This window comes from Phalacrocorax aristotelis, chromosome Z, assembly GCF_949628215.1.
Source record: "Phalacrocorax aristotelis chromosome Z, bGulAri2.1, whole genome shotgun sequence".
NCBI classification, from domain to species: domain Eukaryota; kingdom Metazoa; phylum Chordata; class Aves; order Suliformes; family Phalacrocoracidae; genus Phalacrocorax; species Phalacrocorax aristotelis.
Genome location: NC_134311.1, coordinates 61833788 through 61860146, shown reverse-complemented (window position 1 = coordinate 61860146; position 26359 = coordinate 61833788). Strand labels below are relative to the sequence as shown.

The following is a 26359-nucleotide window of genomic DNA, read 5'->3' as shown; positions in this document are numbered from 1 at the left end:
TTAAAATTGGTAGGAGATCAGTTTAAATCACGTAAAATCACTCCACTGTGTAGTTAGTGACCTTCTGAATTTGATATTGCAGGAGACGGTAGAAGCAGATGGCATCAGCAAATTCAAATACAGATTAGACAATTTCATGGGTAATAGGTCTGGAAAAAGATACTTAAAGGTCTAAGGGATACAAAAAGAGGCATGTATCCTCTAACAACCCTAACAGCAGCTGAGGATGCTGGAGGAGGGTGTAGGAGAACAGAGCAGGAGAGCAACAGGGTTTGCATGTGTGACTGGCATCTCCCATCACCCTGATGGGGGCAGAGCATTAGGTTGGTTGCACCTGTGGTCTGACGTCTCAGTTTGTACCCAGCTGTTTGGCTGGCCTGCATCCAGTTCAAGACATCAACTGCAGCCAGCTCTGGCAAAAGGACAATAAGGGATAGAGAATTAGGACTTCACACAACTGGCAGACACAAAGTGGCTCCAAACTAGCTTTCCCCTTTGAAAGGAACTGCTTGCCACTTAGCTCTGCCAGAGCACTGAGTGTGCTTAGCTCAGGTGCCAGGCTGGTAAGGGAAGATATGCCTAACCAGTACAATGGCTGGATTTCTTATGGATATCTAAAATAAAAGGCAGATAATTGATCTAGGCTACTTTAAACTTATCCGTGTGTGCAAGGAAGATGAACTGAGTTTAAATAGGACCTAGATTTACTAAATGAAGGTAAATGAAATCTGTAACATTGCCTCCTCTCTTCACAGGAAAAGAGGGGTCACAAGTGTTAGGCTCCTACATATTATATTTATATATTAGATTTTATTACGAATGTTCAGAATTTTCCTTTTCTTTAACAAAAACGTATTTATTTAAACAGAAAATATTTGCTTCTATTGCTAAGAGTTACACCTGATGCTCTCATTTTTTAATGGAAATGTTTATGTTTTCAAGAAAACTATTTTTTTTTCTCCTATGAGAGCCTGTATTTTGTGTTGGAAGTTTTAAGGAAAGACTTTCGCAGAAGTTTTTGTTGTTGACTGTGTAGCTCATGCTCTGGTCTGAAGTGGTTGTTTCCCTCTGACATGCCAAAGCTGAGGACATCTGCCACTAGGAGAGATCTGTTGTGTCACCTGGAAGCCTCATTGGGAGCTCTGCAGTGCTGGGCACCCACAGCAACTCTTCCCCTCTTGCCTGCCCCTGGGCTTGGGGCTGAGAGATGACATGCTGAAAGGACTCCATCTGTGCATGTGCACCCCAGTCTCCATCCTTAAATGCAGTACTTTAATGAAGTAGTCTTCAAGTGGCAGTTTTCAACTAAATGTTATTTTGTAAATGAAATTAAATGAGGGAAAGTTAAAACCAAAATAAAACAAAACAAGACTCCACAAAAATGCCTCAGAAAACTTGATGACAGCTCTGCTTATTCTGTAATCTGCTGTGACTGCCTAGGTGACCCAAGTGCTCATCAGTTAAGGAGGCGGCAGTGGATTTGTCTTGAATGTGCCACTTTCAGGGAATGACTGAGCAGGAAAAGCAAGGAGCCATTCCACCTTTGGCCACAGCATCACCTGAAAAAACTTTTTGTATTGAAAACTGGATTGAATGGACACACTCAGTTTGACTCACAGGAGAGATTTGTCAACAGAAGGTGGAGGTTTGGGTTTGGGTTGGGTTGTGGGTTTTTTTTTTTCATTAACCTTATTGGAACTCATTGCTATATCAGCTCCATCTGCTGTACTGGTCAAGAGCAGTCTAAACCTAAGTTAGAAGGTGTGGCAAAGGTTTGCGAATGATTGACTTCTGATCAAGGTGTGCCTTGTCTTTTGGCATGGACAGGAATGCTAACTTTCCCTACTTTAAATTTAAAAGGCGAACTGATAAGACATTTCAGTAAAACCATCTGTTAAAATTAATAATCTCTTTATTCATTGTGCAACATTTTCCTCTTAATTATGGTGAGACTGGAATATGTTTCCTTCAAATTTCTACATTTAAACATCCCTCTAGGAGCTTCTGTGGCACCTCTCCTGTTATAAAGCCTCTCCTGCTATAGCAGTCCATGTAACATCTCATCAGTGGCTGCCTGTCACTTCAACAAGCTGTAGACCCTGCATCCTTGACAGGAATGTGTTTGTCAGAGTAGAAAATCTGGCAGATTCTTCCAGCATAATCTCCTTTCTTTCTGTTTTTAAATGTATTTAATCAGAATTGTCGGTTGTGGTTTTACAGCAGCTTGGGGAGTGTCAGTAGTTCAATATTTATTTATACTAACCTGTATGTTTCTGAGCACTTGGCAGATGGGATCTGAAGCAGGACTAAGCACACACTGCATTGTTATTGCATTAGCAAGTGTGCATAACGCAGTCTGTACCAGTTCTTTACTGGCTAGGGAATAAAGGTTATATCTGCCCTGGCAAGGTGCTCTAGGGGCAAAGTTATCCCTCCAGATATTATGAAACAAATTTGCATTGTCAAGAGTGAGTTTGTACCCGATCAGCAACTTGCACCATGCAGCTGCAACAGCTTTGAGCAGTGGTTACAGGTGATGGTCTGTATAGTGAACAGAGGTGTCAATACAGGGCTTCCACAAGTCTATGGCTGTAGCTGTAGCTGTTGATATGGAAGTACTTGGATGTTATGTTTGTGCTCCTGGTGCCAGAGGCTTGCTCAGCCTGCGCTGCTGGAGTTTCTGGATTAAAAAAAAAGGACTGCTCAGGTGTGGCTTGCCTGCTGTAGACCCATGCGGGCAGAGTACAGGCTGCCCTGGGACACCAGCCCTTGCCTGCATGGGAATGGCTCACAGAGGTTGCACGCACCTTCTGTGCAAGGGAGGGGAGTGTTAAAGCACATGAAACTGTTTTGTTTGGGGATTGGCGGAGGAGTGGCCTGTATGTAGTTTGGTCTCCTGAGATAGTACAGGTAGGGTGAGTTTTAAAATTAATCTGCTTGTCTCGTGAAGTAATTGCATCTGTGTAAGGTGTGTTCAGATCCCTATCTGGCTTATTGAATCATGTCTGTGTAAAAATTTCTCTGGTGTTTTGCATCATACTAAATAGCTGTTTTGAATAGGAATTGTACCTCACAGAAATGCATCAGTTCCAGGCTCTTATTCAAGATTTTGCAGAAATACTGCAAGTGAATATGCTCTCAAAGGTTGTAAGTCTTACTCCATATATGTAATACATGCTTACAACATGGATTAATGTCTTTTTTTATAACTCTTTCTTGTTTGTGTCATGCACCTCTCAGTACATTTTGGATGTAATATGTCTGTGGTTCTAGTAGCAGGTGATGTACCTGCATAGCTCTAGTAAAATCCTTGCTCAATGTGATCCACTAACTTAAATTTTGTTATAGTTTTTGTGCTTTTGTGCACTGCTTTTGTGGCTGGTAACACAATGAACACACAATGAATCTAAATATCTCCGTCAAAGAGACCCTCTTCCCTTGTTTGGGCCAATGCTGATGCTAACCATAAATCCTAATTGCATCCTAACTTGCTAGCAGGTTTCAGTTTGTAGCTTTAGTAAAGAAACTATTCTCACTTCCACGTGGGAACAATATTTTTCCAGTGAACTCTGTGCTAAGTCCAAAGCTCAATTTGCACAAGTATTTGTGCAAACAAAACCCCTTTCTTACTTCGATATTTGTGCAAAGAGAGAATAATAAAAGGAGTATGTATGGCAAATCTAAACTTAGAGATGAATTTTTGTGAACTTGTTTTCATTTACTTTTTATTTTCACAGCTCAATTAAACTCAGTGAAGTTGCTTTGTATTTCAGTAAAAAGAGAATTATAACTTGTTGACACAGTGGTGTTTTTTTTCCTTTATTGATTGCTCAATTTACAAGTGGCTGAAGAGTCAGCATCTGTGAAAAAAATATGAAAATCATGCCTGGTTTTCCCTATTCTCTTGTGTTTTGTGGTTTTGGTATTTTTGTTCTGTTTTGAAAGAATCAGGATAATGTATTCAGGTCATAAAGAGGTAGAAAACTCCCTTACAATGTATTGGAAGCCAGTAAGGATGTCTGAAGAATGTGTGTTAGAAAATGATTTCTTTTTCCTTTGTTTTGAATAGGCTGTTCATGATAAATTAGGCCAAAAATCTTGAAAATCCTGACTTTGCTGATCTTTTCTTGACTGGTGTAACATGTCTTTATAGTTACGAAGAAGTCATGCATCTCTTAGTAACTGTTGAGCTAGTATATAGTGGAAGTTTGAAGGAGTGCTGAAATTTGGAAAAGTCAAGTGTAATGTCCAGTGTAACTTGTAAGCTTATTGTCTTGTCAGCCCTTGCAAGGAAGGAAAGAGGAAATATGGGGGTTCAATGACAAAGAGATTGAAGGATAGGGAATGTATTCAATGGAAGCCACCACAATTTTGGAATAAATTAATCATGTCAAGAAAAGTTAATCTGACTCTGTTTCCTTAAAGTGCATGAAAATATAATGACAGTATTAGTACTAAATAACATGATAATTTAAAACTAGCACACTATCAGTAAAACAAGTACTACATGGATTAAAAGTTGGACCAAACAGGAAACCTCACCAAATGGAAGTATATCTAACATGTGCCATGTCTGAGATTATTACCAAGACTTACATTATTCTATATTTTCATCAGCTATCTAGATAAAAATATTCTTATACTGTAATTAGCAGTGATTTTATGTTATGCAGCTTGACAGAGTTTTAACCAATGATGATGATATAGGATCTGGAGGGAGGAATCAGGATGTCTCCGTATAGGGGGCCTATTGACACACAGTTTGCTAATACAAATATGAACTTCTCTGTTCAGAACAAGGCAATGAAGGCTGTCCCTTGAATAGGAAAAACCAAAGCAGTGAGTCTGGAAAAGCTGGAGTGGATGGTCCGTCCCTTGCCATGCCCTCCCACCACAGCCGTAGGGTAAGGGAGGTTGTTACTGTCTTCAGAAGAGCAATGAGTACAAGGAGGAAAGGGAGAAGATGGACCAATGCTGCAACATGGTATGCACACCCAGAGTCCACCTAAAATCATCATAGAACATAGAACAAAATCGTAGAATGTCCTGAGTTGGAAGGGACCCACAAAGACCATTAGGTCCAACTCCTGTCCCTGCACAGGACAACCCCAAATTCACACCATGTCTCTGAGGGTGTTGTCCAAGTGCTTCTTGTATAGCGTCAGGCTTGGCGCTCTGACTATGTCCCCAGGAAGTCTGTTCCAGTGCTCCACCACAGTCTGGGTGAAGAACTTTTTCCTAATACTCAACCTAAACCTCCCCTGGCACATCCTCCTGCCATTCCCTCAAGTCCTAGAGAATGCAGTTTCTCTGCCTTGTTGCAATTCCCCTGCATTGTGTTCCCTGAAACAAAATGCAGAACAAATTTGATGATGGTAATGATAACAGCTACAAAAATCATTGCAGGGCGGAAGGGACAGCCTGTCAGTGAACAACTTAAAATAACTCAGTCTACTTCATTTAGAAAAAGAGGGCTGAGAAGTGATTTATTTAAATTTTGTGAGTATCTTCTAGTATTTTTTATTTGACTGTATGTTACATGCTTTTTTCATGGAAAGAAAATAGCAATAGAATAAACGAAGAAGGTAAGAGTGGAAAATCTCATTCCTTTAAAACAATTCTATTCATTTCCACAGGAGGTAAGCTTTACCTAGGAAAGTTGTGCTTTAGTCCAATGCATGTTGCTGGGTTGAATAGAGGGTAACTGAGTGAAATTTTATGGTTATTATTTTATAAAGGAGCAGCCTAGATCATGGAGGGCAGTTTACTTGTCTTCTGTTTTACAAATCTAGAAACTGGAAGGAAAACCATGGATAGTAAGACTGCATCTTAGCTTCACCTTGAACAAGACTGTAATGCATTTTGGACAGCAGGCTCTGTGAACACGTGTGCTACCTTAGCTTTCTTTGAAATATTATGAATACATTTTTGACTATATAAAGCTCATGTAGGTACTGACCAGAAATTCCTATTCCTCCAATCCACTTAAAAAGTTGATCTGTAATTGATTTTTAACCAAATTTCAATAAAGGCAAGTGAAATAATTTCTGAAATGGAAGACACTTGAGCCTGTTGCTTGCTGCCTTATGTTGAAGATTAGGCAGAGATGACACTGTCTCGGGAAATTTTCCATTCCCTCTTACCCGTGGAAAACTTCCTCCTTGTGCGCTCATTCATTGCTGCCATGCTTCAGAGGTTGCTGCATGTGCTAAGGATGTATCCTGGTTCCTCTCTCCATTATGCCAGCTGCTTGGGAGCAAGTCATGGGCCCCGGCGTCAGAAGGGTAGCAAACACGTGGTCTGATGCCTCAGAGCTAATGGGAGGAAGGCAGTCTCCAACAATGCCCTCACTTTGCTGTGCATCCACCTTATCCCAGGAACTGCCTTGCCCCTTCTGCTTTGCCAGGCAGCCTGATAAGCTGCCTAGTAGAGCTAGAGTAAATTGTGAAGCGGCCACATGGTGTTGTAAGGTGAATGCTGAGCTGGTGTTACCTGCCTGGCTTGGAAATGCAGAGGGTGGGTGTGAAGTGAGTCCATAAGAGGACCAGCACAAGCAGGATCTGGGAAGCATGGGATGCTATGTCCACTGGCTACTATAGGAAGCCAGTACAGACCACGTCAGTATGGCACTTGAGGCCAAGCTAATTAAACCATCTGAGAGACACAAAATGCAGTGGCGGGATATATTACCTTGGGCTTGGTGTGATGATAACATTGTTATGTTTCTCTTTCCAGGCTTGTAGCAAGGGCAGAGCTGGCCTGCATCTGCCACATGGGGATGTGTTGTAAACATCCCTCATCCAAACCCAATCACAGGTGCATGGGCTTGGCCATCTTCATGATGAGAAATTGGCAGTCAAGCGCTGCTCAGAATGCACCACTTCCCTTGTCCCAGGCCAGCATGTCCCTGGCAACATGCTTTGAATCCACACTTTATGGATAAAGGGTTTTATTCCCAAATGACTGGGAGATTTGGGCAACACAGTACAGCGAAAGACAGTATACCAAATCTTAGATGTATTCTGTAATCAGTGATTGCTCAAGACTATAGTCTAACTTGATGTGTTGCTCATCTCTGTGTTGCTCTGTGTGACCTGTATTCAGCAAGGATGGGTACCCACATTAAAGATTATAGTTCTGCGTAAAACCTGAAGCCCTATCCTGCAGAAAACATTTGGGTTTTTTTCTCACAAAAACAGAAAACAAGTGGATTCTTGCATGCTTTCAAAAAGACTGGAAGATCTGCAGTTTTTTGTCAAAAGTTCCAAAAGTGAATGCAGAGGTCATGTTTTATGTCAGGAGAGCTGAAATTGCACAACAGAAACACTTAGTTTCTTCGTGTTGTTCCCTCATTCTACAGACAGCTAATTTTGTGGCAGAAAGGTCTGGAATAGCATACTGAAACCTGTTCTGCTTGTCAGCTGAGCTGCTATGTTAGGTTCTGACTATTATATATCAGAAAATACAATAGCAGCCACTCCCACATAAAATTAGCTCTCTTTGTGCATTGCCTACCAGAAGAGTATAGTATTTAAACACAAGAACATAATATATTGTGAGGGACAAGGATTTCTGTGGTGTGCTTCTGCATCTCCTCATTTGGCATCTGTGTAGTTTGATTGATTTCAGTGTACTTGTACTTCAGGTTTTTAGTGTAGAATCTATTTGAAATGATGCAGGTTGTTTTTATATTTGTGCTCTTTGGCTGAGCTTTGTCTTTAGATGTGTGATTCATTGCAAAAATGAGGCTGTGTCTGCACATGCTTTTTTATAAGTAGAATGTCTTTGTAATACTGGAAGTCCTAAAATAGCTGAGCAACATGATATATTCACACATTCTTTTCTAAGCTGTTACATCTGTGGTGGGATCACACATTATTTGGCTATAATACACTAGCAAAGCAGGGAATTTTTCTCTGGAAGTAATCCCTCTCCAACACCCCCCCCCCCCCCCCCGCAAAAAAAAAAAAGCAGCCCTAAAAATACAGAAATTCCATGGGAAAAAAGTCAGTTTTGTAAAAAAAACCCACTTCGCCTGATTTTCTTTTTCTCATTAAAACTATTAAACCAGGAATTCCTAGCTTCATTTCTCTTGGGTAGAGCATGATGAGGGTAGCCAAATCTCTCAGATCTGGGCAGGTGTCCATAGCTGGTACCTAGTAATACACTGCTCAACCTATGTTGGCAAATAGTGCAAGTCGCCACCCTTCATTTCCATGCTAAGGCAATTTGCACTAGCTTTACGGCATGAAAATTTTCTTCTTCAAATGTCTCAATGAAAACAACAGTATTTTTCTCCCTGTACGTGGGGAGCTATGTTATTTCCCAGAGACCTCTCTGTAAGCTGGTCAACTGGACAGCTGTAACAGATACACCCGTTCTCCTAGAGAACTATGATTCTTGTAACCACTCCCCTCATTTTGATCTTAACCTGCAACTGGAAAATATTCTCCAAGGCTGGGTTTCTGTGTTTTTGCTCTAAAGCATTTCATGTAAATCTCTGCTTGAAAAATAATGTTTTGGTCTGAGTAGGCTGGGTTTAAGATTTTTTTGAAAAACAGAGATTTTCTTTTGTCATGCTATTCCTGCTGCATGTGAAGCACAACTCGGTTTATGACCACATGTAGACAATTTCAGACTACAAGGATATTTTAGTTATGACATATGAACATATTCAGAGATTTATTCTTCCACAGCTATGGAGTAACTGACCCAATATTCAGTTACTGCTAGAAATGAACAGTGGAAACAGAGGCAACAAAGGACAAAGTCTTTTGACTATGAGCAACAGTTACCTTTGGCTGAGGTTACATGGTGCTCTCTGCTTGCATATGGCAAAAGGGCTGCTCTCTCTGATAATATCATCTGGCAATATATGTCCTTAGAACCTGCTGTGAACACAGTGCTTAGATCTACTTAAAACTCATAGTTTTTCAAACTTGTCAGAAAAGACTGTTAGACAGGTGTCTTAAAAAAGGAGGAGGGGAGGAGTAATAAAAAAAGTCTCAGCTTGATGGCTATGTTTATACAGCAGAGCCCACATAAATAACAAATTGAAGTTCCCCTTTCTTCTGTGCTTTTGTGTAAAGAAATAACTGCAGGCAACATAAGGAGAAGAATATTTGCTTTGGTCCCGACATTTCTCAAAGATGCTTAGGATATAGGTCAGTAGTGAAGTTTGGAGCAATCTTAGTTCCTGCACCTGGTGAGACCAGATAGTCTACTCCAGAGACTACACTATAGGTTTGCGGAAAGTTTTTGATGGGCATGACACCATATGCTCCATCATATCCCCTGGGAAGAATCAGCTGTACATAGAATCATACTGTTATTTACCAACATCTGAAAATACTCTGGAGCCTTTTGTCATGCTTCAGAGTTAGAAGTTGCCAGGAGTCCATAAGATCAAATAAAATATCAATGTCCTTCTTCCCTAATAGTTGCAGAATGTAGCATCACATACGAGGAATAAGGTTTCCCTCCAGTTTACTATGGCTTTTGCTGGACAAATTTCTAAGCAGTTAAAAATCCTTCATGAAAGAGCAATTTATCTGGTAAGGAGTGTGCAGTCAGTGTGCCAGCGTGAACTGCTTGCTTGACTGCAAGGAAGGCAAATAACCAGGGGTGCTATCTATCAAAGCAAAGACATTAGCCTGAAATGGAAATTTTATTTACTTGAAGGGATGAGGAGGTTAAAAGACTCTCAAGGAAAATGTGCGGCATAACATTGAGACACATTTTACTGCTAAGAGTCAGTATAGGTTTTGGAAAAGAGTACAGAGAATATAGAAACTGAAAAGAACATAATTTATTTTGGTCTGAGGGGCTGATGTGCAGAGTTTCAAATGAGGTTTCCTTCTTGGAATTTTATGTGACATTTAAAGAGAAATTGGAGACCAGTGTGCACAAAAGCTTGGGTCTGCCTGTAATAAAGCAACAGCTGGGTCAAAAGAATGGCTTTTTCTAGAAGACTATATGTGAAGGTGAATAGAAAAACAGAAAAATTTTGAGAAGTTGTTAGCATCCCAAGTACCACAAACCTAGGATGGAGGATTGTGGCAGGCTTTGTTTATCTTTGATGCAGCCAAAGGAAGCATGCCATATAAACTATTCCTGAGTGCTTTGTGTGTAAAATAAAACATAAACAGGAATATTAACAGGGTTAGGACCTGGGTTATAGCATTCATTCATCCTTAGTGTTTATTTTGTGCTTTAGCAGAAATAGCAAAGGAATAAATATTCCTTTTGTGCTCTTCACTTGCTGAAGCTGGCCAGGTTACTTCACCTTTGAGGAGCAATGGAGGGCAAGAAGTTGGGCTGAGATTTTGGTGCAACCCATTCTTACTACTTTGTTTTCCAATAAATGGTATTTGCGTGCAGTATCTGCTGCAGAGTATTTGCTGGAGAATTGACAACACACTTTTTTTCCGAAGACAAAATTCTTAGCCTAAATGCTAATAAAACCACTTTCTTACTCTATTTAGTCATGTGAGGTGGTGACATCACTATGATAACATATCAGTATGATATCAACATGGCATTAATATCATAGCAGTATCATCCCGGTTCTTGTGTATTGCTGCCTTTAATCTAGATATGTTGTTTGGATCGTTTTGCTTTGATTGTCTACAGCATATTCCTCTGTGAGTGCATTAGAAATACAGCAATAAACTCTTAATGAAAATTTGATTTATAAATTCTTTGCTCTTGGAATATAGAGGAAATGACAGATGTAGTTTATATCAGTTCTGACTTTGTGGAAAGCTTCTTAAGAAGATGAACCAGTTCATTTATGAAATAAGCAAATTGATGGAGCAGGGCAGCACTTAGGACAAAGCCTAGCATCACTTTAACTCTTTAAATAAAGCCCAAAGACTTTAGAGTCTCCCACTGCTTCTCCCCTTCCTTCTCCCACCTTCCCTGAAGGTGCTTGCAGCAGCCTGTTTTTTCTCTGGTAAAGGTGGAGCCTCCCTACTTCTTCCCTTAGATAGAACATTTCCCAGCATCTGCTAGTGTCCCAGAAACATGCAAGACAGTGACATGAGGGGCATGGAGGCTGCAAGCCCTGGGAGGGATGCAGCAACTTCTTTTAGCTCCAACCTTTCCCCCTGGCATGTGCCTGGCTTTGGTGCAGGATTCACCCATTGCCACAGCTGCTTGTCCCAACCTCAAACAGTGCACCTGTGTGCCCTTTCGGGGTGGCCCTCTGTGTTGACGCTCACACCCTGCACACACAAAGCAGAATTGGCCCCCGTGTTTTCATCACAACAAATGCTACCCCAGTAAGTTTTTCAAACCCCTTTGCCAGCTGGTTGGTGCAGATAGTAGAGCTATTTCAGCAACCACTGGAGACAAGAAGGATGCAGCTGGGTAGTTTCCAGGGCTTGCGAGCCTCCTGGCCCTGTGGAGGGTGTGAGCTCTGGCTGCTCTCTCCTCTATCACGGTGAATTGTTGTGAAGGTTTGAAATTGGTGTCATAACAAACATTCAGGCTTGGGAAAAAGTTTTGAGGTTGAACCTGAAAGGAGGGGTAATGCCCTTTTCCCAAGACTGTCTCTTTCCCACAGGTGCCTGTAGATAACTATATGATGCTGAAGCTGATAAGATAATTGAGTTGCTAAAGGCAGGCAGCATTTGAGAATAAATCTGGCAGCTGCTCTGTGAAGTGGCTTTGGTTGAAAGATGTGTCCTGATGGGGTGAGCTAAGCTAATGAAAAACACCTTTTTGGCACAAGAGAAGAGTGTTAGACTGATTCACAGGATCACAGTAGACTGTGGCCTTAGAATAGCTTTATTAAGCAAAGCTCTCAAAATGAGATTTTTTTTTCTTAGGAAAATCAATTGCCTGGATTCAGGTTACATAGTGCACTTATATCAGTTCCAGAGGGCAGGTTTCTCAGCAGCCCCACAGCCAGGCAGCTGGGAAGCCCAGCAAGTTTGCTGGCAGCTGTCTGCCAGGATTTCTTTGCAATCCCTAGCCTTACTCAAAACATCTGGACTTCCATAAACAGGTGTTTTCCATTGGGAAAATGTTCTCCCAGAAGTTCTGAGTTATCTACCCATCGTATTTTAACTAAAATAGCGTAAAAAAGAAGGTGCCTCTGGAAAATGGAAAGATTAGAGGTAAAACCTGACCTTTGGTTGTCCCTTTAGGAGAATCTGGAAAAAGCTTGTTCCTGGTGGCTTTGGTGAGTGAAAGGAGTGTTACGCCTGTGCAGTTTCCACAAAATGGTGATTGCTGCATTGATGGGAGGTTCTTAACAGAAAGGTTTTTTTTTATTTTTTGAAACAGTAGGACCAAAAAGAATTAAGAAAACAGAGGAAGAGACAGTTTTGACGGTTTCAGTATGGTTCAAATGATTTCAAGACAGTGGGACTTTCTGAAGTGGCAACCTTTGATTAAACACTTTGCATGGAAATCTTGCCCTATCCTGAAACGTCTGTCCAAAGGCTCAGCTTTTGTGAGTGGTTCCAGGACAGAAAACCTGGACCTGGTGTTGTAGCATCAGAGTTGAGAGTAGCAGGGGCGGTTTTCCTGGGGTCGAGGTCCTTTACATAGCTGTTTTAACAAGATTATCTCTAACCCCCATCATTTCACCCATCTGATCTGTCAGGTGACCCTATACCTGTGAGAGGCAGGAATGGGCAGCTCAATGGAAACGTGTGAGCTGGCTCTGCTGCTGATGAGAAAATGCAGAAGAAGCACTGGTCGGGGGTGCAGGAGGGGGAGAGCACAGGAGCCTCAGGGGAAGCTGCTGGGCAGGGGGGAGCAAACAGCAAGAGGGGCACTGTAGGACATGACTAGCCTGGGTGGAGAGCAGTGGATTTACTGCCAGTGGAAAACTTGGACTGTGCTCCTTTACTGGTTGTTTTCAGGCAGACCAGCTTACTTTGACCTCTCAAGCTGAAAGAGAGACATAGGAAGGAAGAGTTTTCTTGTGATAAGGGCAGAAGCCTATGTGCACATTCCCCCCATAGATCAAAACAGGAAATGTCTGCTGGCAGCATCCCCTTCTCCATCTGCATCACTGCTTTCCCGACTGATGTTTTGAAGGTGTGTTCTCACTTGACCTCCTCGCTCCATGTTGTCATGAGGTTAACACAAGATCATTATGCCGTCACTTTGGTGATTGCAAGAGGATTTACACACAGACTGAAAAACTGTGAAATAGATAGAGAGGAGGGTGCTAGTGAAAACAATAACCCTGCCAGGCTTTAGTTTTCCCTCATTTGGCTCCGTAGTCCTTTCTACTTTTTCTCAGTGATTCAGTATCCAAGTTTACTGTTGAGCTTACTTTGACAAACCGAGCTTGAACCCTCAGTGTTTAACCTCTCCAAAACCACTCATGGTTTGATCTATCAATGCCTGTGTGGTTACAGGAAGAACTGTACTCTGGACACAGCTGCAGGAGCACTGAGCGGAGGGATGACACCTTCCCTCAGCCTGCTGTTGCGGCCCAGCCAGCCTGGCCACTGTGGGGCACCGACGGCACCCACTGCTGTCTTCCACTTACTTGCTGAGGGTGCACTTGGCCCCACAGCCAGGTCACTGGGGAGGATGCCCAGTAGCATCGGCCCCAGCAGGCTCCCCTGAGAAATGTCACTCTTAACTGGTTATCAGCTGGACTGTGAATTGCTGACCCCTGCATTTTAATCCCAAATTCCCTCTGGTTTCCCATCCCAGCCTGTGGTTCACTCAGCCTGTCCTTATTTCTAGTTTGGATGCAAGAATACTGCATGTCGAAAGCCATGCAAAAGTCAAGGTATACTTTACTATTGCTAATCTTGACATTTGTTCTTTTATATCTTTTGTTTTCACTTTTTAAAACACCTAAATGTTTAAAAAGGCAAGCAAAACATATTTAAAAAACAAAAAACGACTCAGAAAGTAAAGACTGTATCAAACTTTGATAGGTTTCCTGGAAGACATTTTAAAGTTCTTTAGCTTGTAATTCTCAGAGGCTACCTTAGAAGTTTGAGACAATAACATGTCTCCATGGTGGCTACTTCTATATCTGCAGTACCTAGTGTTACTAAGCAAGGGATAAAATTATTATCACTATCAGAGTACAGCATAGAGACAAGCAGGGGAGGTAGGGCCCCAGAAGAAAATGCAGAATTACTGAGGCTTGCTGTTGTTGGTGATATTCGGCTGCAGAATGAAAGACAAAATATGAATTGGTATTTTAAACAAAAAATAAAGCAGGCATAATAAAACCAAATCAAGACAAAACAAGAAAAAGGTCAGTGCTGATTATACAGTGTTAGAAGCAAGCTTTTGTTTAACAAACTGATATTATATTCAACTTCAGATAACTGGAACAGCAAATTTTTCAGGAGGCCTTGAGGTAGAGAGCCTGGAGATGATGATTAAAAAAGACCTTCAGTCTCTCTGTACTTCTATGCCAACTTCTGTCATACCAGCTTTTCTTGGGTCACTTCTAGCCACAGATGGAGCCTTTGGAGGTACGAAGTATTCCTCATACCACCATCTCTGAGGCAGCCGCTCAGGCTTCAATTCAGCAAAACATATGCCTGAATTGAAGTCTGCTTTTCTGATCTGTGAGGCATGCGATTGCTGGCTGGGGAGTGCCTCAGCTGTGTGGTTGCCTTAGTCCTGTTACCAGCAGCATGAGTCTTGGCTGTGCAGGTGGGAAAATCCCACATCTCTATTTGGATTGTGGCAAGAGGAAACCGTGAGCAAAGGAAACCTTCCCCTGTGTGGGGCACAAGGAGCTGTGCAAAGACCTCCTCTGCACCTTACCCTCCATCCCAGCGCAACCAGCCAGGCCACAGCTTCAGGGTAACACTCTTATGCTATCAAAACATGAATGACTACTTGTTGTTCTTCTCACCAACATATTTTTAAGCCTCAGCAGCAGTCAGCGCTCCATACTGTCTGGGTTTTGATCGGCTTTGTTTGTGCTCTCACAGGCAGGTGATAGAGGCCCTCTTCAAGCAAATAGAAACACTGATTGTTTCAGTCTCTTCCACTGAGCAGTTACATTTTGGCTTTGATTCCTTTTCCTTTTTTAAGTCACTTTTGCTTTTCAACTGTTTTTAGCTTGCATTGTACTTTGGTCGGTGTAGTCTTCTCCAGCTACATCCTTATATCCCTCCTTCTCTCTTTATCCCCACTGTAGACTGTGCTGTCAATACAAAGCCATAAATACTGACTTGTTATTCAAAATACATCCTCCCGGTTTTTGGTAAAACAGAGGATGATCCAAGGAGTTTTTCTGAGCTTTATAAATGAGGCAAAGCTATTTTTTTAGTATGTTCAGCATGCCATTTTCACATATGATCACACAGATTTTCTGCTTCATCATGCAACTAAATAAGAATATTTTAAGTACCTTAAATGAAAAGAGAGAGCATTTCTGGAAGGTTGAAATAGGATCATACCAACCATAACAGGTCAGGGTTGGTTTGCTTGAACAGGGAAATGTTTGAGCAGTGATTAGGGCTGTTCTTAATGCCGCCTTTTACCAAAGCCTGCAGTCAGTCAGGTAGAGCTGGGTAAGCACCAGGAGCAAGTTCCAGCAGATAACACAGAAATCAGTGGCCATTGTCAGTGTTTCCAGCAGCACTGCTGTTTTCTTTAGTTCATGGCAAAAGAAACCAGTCTGAGTGGCAGCTTTAGTTAAACTATTTCCTGGCAGCATGGTGGATAAGCTTATTTGGAAACAAATACATTTTTCTAATCCCTGGCTAAGAAAGCTTGATATCTATCCTTATGCATGCCATGGTTGCTCCAGCAGGCTTTCCTACACATACCGTAGCAAGACCTGTTACTGCACACAGTGTTGTAAATATATTGTAGCAGTGGTGATGGGTTTCTGTTTTGCTTTCCTTTTTATTTTTCTCTTGGTTTTTACTCCCTTGGTCCAGTCTTGCCTGCCTGTAGAGAAGAGTACTAAACTGATGCATGGAGAGAATAGGGTATATATGTATTTGTTAACCTTGCTTTCTGACCCCTAGTGAAATCCTTTGTGTGAAGACACCTGCCTGCACCTGAGAGAATGTGTATTTTCTAGCACTCACCAGAAAGTACCAGGCAATCTGCAGAAAAATTCCTCCTTATTGTCTTCTATGACTAAAACTTTCATTTTCACAGACATGAGACAAGAAATTGGATTCTACAAGTCTTATTCACAGTTGTAAGATATCATTATGTGGATGAAATGAAGATTCAGTTCTCCTTCCCCTCTGGGAGTAGGACTAAAATAACAAAACCAATAAAAAACTATATATAGAAAGCAGAGAAAATGCTTCCTTTTGCAATAGTCTGTCCTCACAACTTTTAATGCATAAATGTCTAACAGATAGGAGGTTTTGTTTAAGATGCACATTATTGCAACAGGAACAATGTATGGCAAATTCTCAGTATACTCTAAATGTCATAACGTTTCGTTTTCTTTAAAATAAGCTTGTAGAACAGACCTTCTTATTCTGTCAACATGTTCCCGATGGACTACTTTGCCAGTTTATGTTATTCTTGCCTTGTGCTTGATGGCTTGATAAGAAATACATTTACTGTCTGACTGCATTAGAAATAGATTTACAAGGTGGAAATAAAGATGGCTATTCAAAAGCAGCATGAGCAAAGGCAATCTACAGCAAGCTTTTACACAGGGTAAGAGCCAGAGAGCTGATGAACCATTACCTCTGTGGCACTTGCTTAACAACATGATTAAGAATAACCCATTGACTCTAGCTGCTGCTGTTTTGCTGCAGAATCGATGAGACTGACTTTGTCCATACTGACTATGAAAAATATTTGCAAAAAAGTATTCTGGAATTCCACTACTCTGGCTTAGTTCTGAGGCAAGGTTCACAGAAAAAGATGGTCCAACTACTGTCTGATGGGTGGGTTTGGGGAAGTCAGCAGTAAAGTGAGGAGCAGGATGTCAGAAGTAGGCCTGAAGATGATTCTTTGAGTTTGCCTGCATGCTGGAGTTGATGGGAGGCAGTGTCAACAGGTGCCAGTGTGTCAGGGTGGACCACAGCACAGGGTACTTTGGGTTGGGCCAAACAGCAGTGCTGAGCATTTTTCCTTAAAATACACAATGTTTTTTGTCTGGAGTATGTCCATCGTGGGAGCAGTTGTGAATGAGTTAAAGTGCTCTCTGCTCTTTTTTTTGTCCAGGTTATCAAGCACTTTTAGATGCAGGAAGGAAAGCAGTATTTAAGAGCTGTTGCTATTGAGTTATCATGCAATATGTACTCGTATCTGGGTGCTCCAATTTCAGCCAGGGCACTCCAAGAATTTCAGGGTTTGTGAGATGCCTGTATGTGTATGTAAATGTCCTTCTCCAATCCTAATCAACTCTTCCCTCTTCTCCACCCGTCAATGTTATTTGAGGCAGCTGTAGTGCAGAGAGAGACCATTTCATGAGCTGTAAGCACTGTGTGTATCTTCCATTTATACATATACAGACCCTCTCTTCTTCATACTCAGGGTTTTCAAGGCCCTGCATACCCAAAGTGCTTGGGGGGGTTTCTATAATGGGAAATGATTCGTGGTTAAACTTGGGCACGTGCATCAGGCTTATGCTGAACAGCTCTATGTTACACAACCCACCCAGTGGTGCTGCCTTTATGTGTCAGTCTGTTGTGTCTGACTGTGGGCTACTTCAAGCCTAGTTGTTCCCTCTGCACACAATGGCTATTCCCCCAGCAGCTAGCTTCTCAATATGTCATATGTTCTGAAACCCCATATTTTTCTCTGAAAACATGGACAAAGCTGTGTCCTGTCATGGATGAAGAATTTAAACATAAACTACAGGAAACCACAGACTGGCAACTACATCAGCAGCTGATGACCGTTCTGAAGCAGAAGCCTGCAGCTCAAAGCCCCATTCCTCAAGGTGGGGCAATGGCTTGCATTATAGCTACTTGTGGTGCCACGGAAAGGGAACAAAAATGTGACCAGTGAACGTATGATGTATGCAGGATTTCTTTGTTCTTTTTTTTTCTTTTTCTGAAAAAAATAAATGCACAGGGTGAGAACGTATGCATTTTAATTTAAGGAGAGAAGCATAAAACTTGCTAGCCAGTGTGATTTTGTGTGTGAGAGGGAATCAGTATACCTTTTCTGGGCCTTTGTAGTATGCCATTTTATGATTTCTGATGTATGCCAGGTTGTGCCTAGAGACTTAAGGTAGCTCATCTGAAGCTACTTGCTAGCTGTGGTGCTGTCAGTAGCCTGGGTCCTTTGCTGCCTCCCTACTTAACAGAGGACACACCGTTTCTCAGTTGTTCCCTGAAGGAGATCTTCACAACTTTCTCCAGGTGACCAGGCCATTTTCTCCGCTGTCAGGGAGCTAAAACTTGTGTGAGTGGTGCATTGCCCATCTCTGCAGGCAGCTGTTCCTAGTAATGTGCTCAGCAGGTTCACCCCTGACCTGGGTTTTACCCACTGACTTTTGCCCACTGTGTCTGATGGACTCTGTGCTTTATTTCTCACTCCCAAAAGCAAGTCCAGGTTTTACAAGCGCAATACACAGATGGTGTTTCCGCAGCTTGATCTCTCCCTTCACAAATAGCTCATTCCACGGGAAGGGTGGGCAGGACCTGCTGCAACGTCGGTGGCGGCGTGTCCTGGCCGTGGGCTGTGTGCGGAGCCACAGCACGAGGCGAGATGTGAGCCTCTAGAGGTCACTGATACACCAAGACTGGTGGCGAGAGGGAGCGGTCTGCTTTGGGCAGGGTGTATACAGCAAGCAGTGCATAAATAACAACAAAGAACCGAGCAGATTTTGCGCCTGAGATCTGCTGCAAAGACGTGAATGAAATGAGAGGCAATGGCTTGTCCAGAGTTGATGCCTGAGGTCCACAGAGACACTATGCTGCTCTGTGGCTGATTGCTTAGGCTGCAGACAAGCATAATGCTATGGGATGGAGGTTTAGTTCATCTGGCAGCAAAAAACTGCCATGGAAAGTGCTGCAGCCACAGCGCCTGGGCATGGGGCTGATGTCCTAGGAGCAGGGGGACCTTCCTAACCACAGTGACCTGTGGGTACCACCTCAAAGGCTGCCAGGTTTGCCAAGTAGCCATTTCCCCTACCTCACCTGCCATGTGGTGATGCAGAGTGCTGTTGCTACACCGAAGTGACACCTGGATTCCCAAAATCACCAACGTGCTGGAAAAGGGAACGATCAATTCATTTGTGGAGCACCTTCTTGTGCAACCCTATATGAAACCCCAAAGGGCTGGGGGAAACCAAAAACCTGCTGACATCAGTGCAGATTTGTCCTGTGTGTGTGAAACCACCCTGTATTAATAGTGAAAAGCGAAGAAAAGTGTAATCAGTCAGGGAGATCTGCCATGGGGTGGAGGAGGGAGCTGTGGTAAAAGGGTATTTGGGCTGGGTAGAACCTGGGGTCCCTAAAGCCTGCCGTGTGGTGACCATGTGCCTAGCTCGGGCACACAAAACATGCTGCAACAATGGCAGGTCTCCTTGGAAAAGAAAAGCTGTTGGGGTTACAGGGACGTCAGCCAAGGCATGCCTAGTAGTAATGCATAAGGACTGTTCCCTTTGTAGTTTATCACTGTAAGGTTTAAGCAAATGTTATCTTCTAATGTGCTTCCCCTTGAAGTCACCAAGTCGGACAAGAAAATAAATTCCGTAGTTCACAACTGTGGACATGTAAATGTTATTGAAAAACCAGGACGTAGTGGGGGATAATACCGGTGGGGGACTGTCCATCTCCACTGACCTGGGCGTAGCCTCCTGCCTTTCTCAGCATTGTTCCTCCTGCACTTTGAGCTCGGGGGAGAGGAACTCCCACCTCGAGGCTCCCACTGCCTGTGGCCCCCCGCCCGCCCCTCCTTCCTCACCCACCCTCTGCATGAGGCTGGCTGCCTTCAGTCAGGGGCTTTGCACAAGCATCTCCTAATGTAAATATCAGACCACTATAGAAACCCTTTCTGTTGGTGCCAGTTCTTCTGAAGCTGTGCTTTCAAAGTGCTGACTGTGTTAGTTCTTATCATAAGTCAGTCTCAGCAATTAAGTTTCTTTTGATCATTTGGGTGTGTGCTTTTCTTTTTTTTTTCTCTTTAAGTACACTTTTAATAGCAGATGAATGTAGTGACCAAATACACAACCACACCATTTTTAATTTAAAGGAAATGGTAGTTAATTTCTTTGTAAACTGACCAGACATTATCATGCTACTCCACACAAAAGAATAGCTTTAAATTACAATTTTATAGAAGGGAATGGTAATGAGGAATATTACTTCAAAATAGGCAATTTATGTGTGTGTAGGAACATGTGAAAATTGACATAAAAGATTTTGAGTACAATATATTAAAGTCTGATGTAGTTTATTATGCTGTTTCACATGAACATCATGAACATCATATGAGTGATTGGTGAAGTGTTTTTTGCCCATATAGCTATGGTACCTGGGTGCTGGTGTCCCTGAATGTAGCTAATTAGGTACGGGCCAGTCCTGCACCTTGTTTCTTACTTGTGCTCCTGAGAGCCTCATGCTGCCATCAGTCTCTGCTATTCAGTCCCAACAAACACAGAAGCATGTTTCACTCATTAGCAGACAGATGGTTGATGGGACTAACTCCCTGAGCTTTTGTATCCCCGACTTTTCTTTGTCCTCTTGACAGCACTGCATGTTGCAGAATGTTGCTGAACCATCCCAGAAGCATTCTGCTCCGTGTGGTATTAGACCCTTCCTGAGTGAAATACAAGGGAACTGGATCTATAAACTAAATCTGAGCTTTTGTTTTAATGTGAGGTTTAGTGCTCGTTATTATTTTGCATTTTACAAGCTCTCAGCACACTAGAGCATGTCCCATCACTTGCAGTAGTCAGGAATGTCTGTGGTCTGTTTTGTTGAGCAGCATTACATTTCTGGGGTTAGCCCTCATGAATCACAAGACATGATTTTTTTTGCTGCAACCATGAGTATTCCAAACAAATCCCTCTCATTTTAGGGAGTTAGATCACAACCTTCTTGCAGCATACATGCAAGCTGCATTTTTAACATAGCATGTGACAGAAGTGTTGCTGTAAACTTTTTGGTGAAGACGTGACAGAATCCTCAGCTTTTCACGCTGTCTGTTGTAGCGCAAGGACAGCACTGTATTGGTTGGTGCCTACCCCAGCTGGAGCTCTTGGATACATTTCCTTGGTGATAGTTTTGATATGTAGACTAGCATTTTTGTTATTTGATGAAGACTAGACATAGTTCTGGCTCATGTAATTAAAAACTACTGGTTATTTATATATAGTACCTCCAGTGCTCCTCATTGGAGAACTTTTGGGTGAAGCTGGGCAGGTATAAGTATGGCTGTTCCATAACTGCTGAGGTTCAAGCCAGACATGGGGTTCCACTCAGGCGCTGTTTACAGCAAAAGAAGGTTTCTATCACACAAAACTCAGGGTTTCCTTTCCATATCATCTGTCACGGCATGTAATTTGTAGCTACTATGAGATTTACTATTCCATCCTCAGAAAAATTGCCTCTCTTGCTTTGGGTATCTATACAAATTGCAAAATACGATTTGATAGGATACTTGATGATGGCAACTCACAAGTGTTTTCATGGTAAATGCAATTTCACTTAAGACCAGAAGAACTTATGTATGAATCAATTGAACGTCCAGCCAGCCCAGTGTCCTCTTGCAAGAAGTGCCCTGCAGTAAGTGCTTAAAGAGGAGGATGAGGAACAGCGGATGTAGCAAGTGATTATCTTCACCTCCAGTAATTGATGGTTTAAAAATTTCCTGTGCTAAAGTTTGCATCCGGACCATTGTGTCTAATAGCCACTAGTAGGTTTATCCTCCACAAATCCCCCCCTTTTCTTTTCCAATTCCTTTTATGCTGTGGCCTGCACAACTTCCTGTGGTAATGAATTCCACATTTCAATTAAGAAATTATGTGGAAAAAGTATTTCCTTTTGTTTAAGCCTGTTCATTTCTTTGGGTGCCTCCTCATTATATATTGTGAGAAGACATGAAAAATCATTCTCTACAAACCTTTTTCACGGCATTTATTAGTTTGTAGTCTTGTACCGTATTCTCTTCATGGTTTGCTTTTACAGTGTATGATTTTCTTTTGCTTCTCTTCTTGACCTTTGCCAAGTAGTCTTCCTGAAGAAACCGAAGACTAACTTGATTTAATCAGAATGACAAACTAGAAAGGTCAAATGAAAATATGAATTCATTTAGTCTCTACTTTTATAGAAGCTGTTCCAAAACCTGCCATGATCCTGGACTGCTCTGTCTATACCTTTTAAGGTTTGATACCTCGTGGTTATATACCATAAGGTGGGTTGGTATGAACTACCTGACGTCTGGAAAATATACCTGCATCATTGCTGTGTACAAAGTGTAATTACATTATCTGCTTTGACCTATATTGCTTTCATAAAATGTCTTCTATTTGTTTTGTTTGATAATTATTGAACTCTGATTTTATTTTTTTTTGTGTACTAGCTTTTCTACATGTTTTTGGCTAACATAGTCTATCATTATGCATATCTACTTAAGGTTATTTTTCATCCACATATATTATCTTGCAGTCACTAGAATTTTGTCTGCTATGCTCTTTTGATCACTCTGCTGTTTTCTGCTTTGATGTTCTTCAGCACATCTCCACAGGCAGTTTTAGGCTGGGTAAGCCTATTTCAAATCAGTTTGATTATTCTGAACAATGTAAGTCAGAAAGTCTGTAAACTGGCCTCTTTACTGGTCTGCTGAGTGTATGTTAGCAGTGGTAACGAGTATGGTTTAAACCATCACTCTTTGCCTTTTTGATACAGACTATTCCTTCAGATGTAGATTTACATGAAGACTGTAAAGTCTGTGCTTCAGAACAATCATTTTAAACCATGTTCACAGAGGTCTTAATACTAGCTACGGCTTGAGTGAGGCAGAGAAGTGATTCAAATGTAACTTTCCCATTTCCAGGTAATTTGAGTGCAGACAGGGAATTCCTGTCTTGGAATGGCAAAAAATATTGCAATCCTGAACCTTTTCAGTGGAGAGGACAAGCACCTAGCTCTGCCCAGCTCTGACTATGAGAAGCTGAAGGTTTGATGGGAAGAGGGGTGTTGCTACTCATCTTTCCCCTGAATTCTGTAAATCGTCTTAATGCTTTTCACACCCTACCAGTCCATTTTGTTTCCGAGTAACTGCATTGAAGGCTACTGTACTTGAGTTCAGCCCATCATCCCGCGCTCCTCATTTGGGTTATTTTTCATAACACAACCTTTTTGTTTCTGCAGGTAGTGCATTCTAACAGATGTCCTTCAGTGCCACTCTGTCCAGACCAGAGGACCAAAGACTGCTGTAGCAGGAGGATCTCCAATGAAGAAAACAAAGGTAGAAATGAGGTCTTTTAATGCACACCAGGGCCCTCAAACACCTTCAGTTTATATTGCTGTACAAATATGTACATATGCTGTACAAAACCATACAGTCTCTTAAAAAGAAAATTGCCTTATGATCTGTGTATTAGCTCTGTCAGCATAGAGGGCACACACTTCTGCTGTTCCTATAACTGTTTTTGTAACCACACTTCACGTGAAAAGGGTTGCTTTCCACAGCTAAGTTAGACTGTGCATCAGGAGAAGTTGATGTATGTGTATCTGGCCAGCCAAATAGGAGGAGCTGCATTACAGCATGACGACTCTGGCTTTTTTATTTACTTGTTTACATGTAGCTTTTACAACCCACCATTATGTTAGTGGTTGACTTTTGGGAGTATGGTTTTTAATTTACTTCCCTTTACGCAAGTGGATGTAAGGGTATGACGGGCATGTCCTTTTCTGTAAAACATTATCATATCCTGGAATGGGAAGAAGTAGGTCTGTCAATATTAATGCACCTACCTTTCCTCTCCAGAGGCTTGCATGCCTAATACATCATTAAATCCAGTTAGAGAGAAGCACTGGCTTCTGTCTTTTTGAGACCATTGTATAAGAGAAGTGATTCTGAACTCTCTGTCACGCTAAGAGAGCATGTGCGGTTAGAAGTTACTATATTTCAGCATTAAAAGCTATATAGGAAGTACAGCAGACTGACTGCAGATGTATTTCTAGATCTTTTTCCCTTCTAGTGAATAATATTTACTTTGTTTTAGTCGAACAGATTTTTAGAGATCATTAAATTTAAAGTAATTACCACAGGTTAAACTCTTGTACTAACATTGCTTTCAGATTAAAAAAAGAGAAACTTTATCTTTTTTACCATGTCGGATGATAAGTGAGTTCACTTATGTGTAAGAATGGAGGATCAAAATCCTTTAGATCACTTCTCTGTTCCCATGCACGTGTTAAATGCTGAGAATATAAAGGTCTACAAGCTAAAGAAAACCAAATCAGACAAGGAATGTACTGAAAAATTCAGGGTTCTCTTTTTAAGGGAATGCTTAAAAGTATTTAGTGAGAACATGACAGCATTCTTGTGACTAACGTAGGTTGGTTGTATTGGTGGACATAAATGAAAAAGGAGATTTTTGCAAAAGGGATTTTAATGAAGACAGTGGTAGACATTGCATGGCTTTCAGCTCGGCAGGTTTTCTAGCTGGCCTGTCCAGTATGTGCATAGTTTGCTTCCAGTTGCTACCCACTAGAGAAACCTGTTGTTCACTCTTCCTATGATGCTAAGGGTATCAGCACTCTTGGAAATACCCGTTGCTAAGAATAATGAGAAAATAGAGCCAAAGGGCTTAATGTGTAAGTTGTTTGCAAAATGTTTCTGGTGCCAATTTCCGTACTTTCTCTGTAAGCTGGGGCTTTTTCTTCAATCCATGGAAATTTTCCTTGCTGTTTCCATAAAATGTAGGTACTTTATCTGAACTGAGACTCCTCTGCAGTTGCAGGGTGTGTGTGGCAGAATGCTGAAATGCTTTTCAACTAATCTCCCTAGAATCATGTTTACAGGTTAATGCAATAGACAGTTTTGGAATTATACTTCCAGTACCACTGTCATGTGGGAAATCTTTGGCTAGTAACATATTTATGGTAATGGCCTAGAGAGAGCCCACCAGTGCTGCTATTGTCTGTGGTCTCCTTTTTGCTAGGTATGGGTCTGCTGAAGAAAAATATGATGTGTGAAGGAAAGAGATGTGGGAAGAAAAATCCTTTGTAGCAATGGTACTAGGGGCCCTGCTAGCTCCAGAGGAAGGCTTGCTTATTTTGTGTAATCAGAAGAAGCCGTAAAAAGATGATAGCAAGTGAAAGGATTTTAATGGAAGGGATGAAGCAACTGTTTTTACAACCTTATATCTGAAAAGGTGGTCTGTGTTGCTGGTGAGATGTCTTGTCCCCTTTTTAGCTTCTCTCAAACTTGAAACTGGCTCCATGGAAAGATTTGAGATTACTTGTCTTCCTTCTGCCAGGAGTTAAATATAAGTGTGGAATCATAACATAAGGTATAAAAGTAATTGCATTTTTAGAAACTGTGGGTTTAGGTTTTTAGTGTTTAGGTTGCTAAGTAAAGCCTTCAGAAGTTAGGATATGGCAAGCTAGTGCTTGCCTGTGAAGTTTTACTTCCACTACCCACTTTTCAGTACATAGAAGAGAGTAGAAGATATGTAACAGACCAGCCACTGGAGTTTCAGCCAGGTGATGTAAAACTAACGGGACAGGGAATTAAAACTCCAGTCCAAGACCATGACCTGTAATGGGTGTGTTTGAAACATGCCTCATTTTAAGGCAATCTCATGTCATATACACAAGATTAGTAAAGTGACTTGAGGGTCTTGGAAGTCATCGACTTCAACACCAGGTCATCCAAGGGTTTGCTATTGTTACTGTTGCTTGTACAAGGCCTCACTTTTTACCACTTGCTTTTAGACCTAATTATTTTAAAGAAACCTTTTAAACATTACTTATTTTCTAAGTCAGCTTGAACCTCAGGTACCAATAATAAATACTTATCAGAAAGGCAAATCTTGACAAACCCTGTTGGCTGCCTCTGCTGGGCTGTGGGCTTTCCGCCAGTGCTACCTCAGTTGAGGACAGCTATTGGAACATAGCTCTTCTGCTAAACTATCTGTACTCTGTTTGATAGTCTCATTGTTGTCTGTGTGTCCCACATGCATACTTATCCTGATTACGTTTACAGTGACGGCGTAGTTCTTGTCTTGTGTGCATCAAACACTTTCCCTTGCATCTTCCTGGGAATGAAGCAATTGCATTATCTGATTCTCCCAGGGAAATTAAGATGAGGTGCAAGAGGGCAGCAGTCATATCCACTGACAGGCCTGACAAGAAAACACAGTGGAGGCTTAAGGTAAAGAGGGAATAAAACTGCATCTGTTGCCATTCCTGAGGGAACCTGTGCATTGAGAAAACAGGGCTTAGAGGCTAAGTAAATATGAGACAGG

General features: G+C 41.7%; 1 long non-coding RNA gene across 1 annotated transcript in view; it reads left to right on the top strand.

Annotated features, from left to right (window-relative positions):
• The first annotated feature begins 2781 nt into the window (after window positions 1-2781).
• Window positions 2782-26359, top strand: part of LOC142050521 (uncharacterized) — a 37500-nt gene continuing 13922 nt past the window's right edge. Inside the window, exons 1-2 of the long non-coding RNA XR_012658050.1 lie at window positions 2782-2910; window positions 23253-23349. This is a non-coding gene — a long non-coding RNA (uncharacterized LOC142050521). The remainder of the gene's footprint in view (window positions 2911-23252; window positions 23350-26359) is intronic.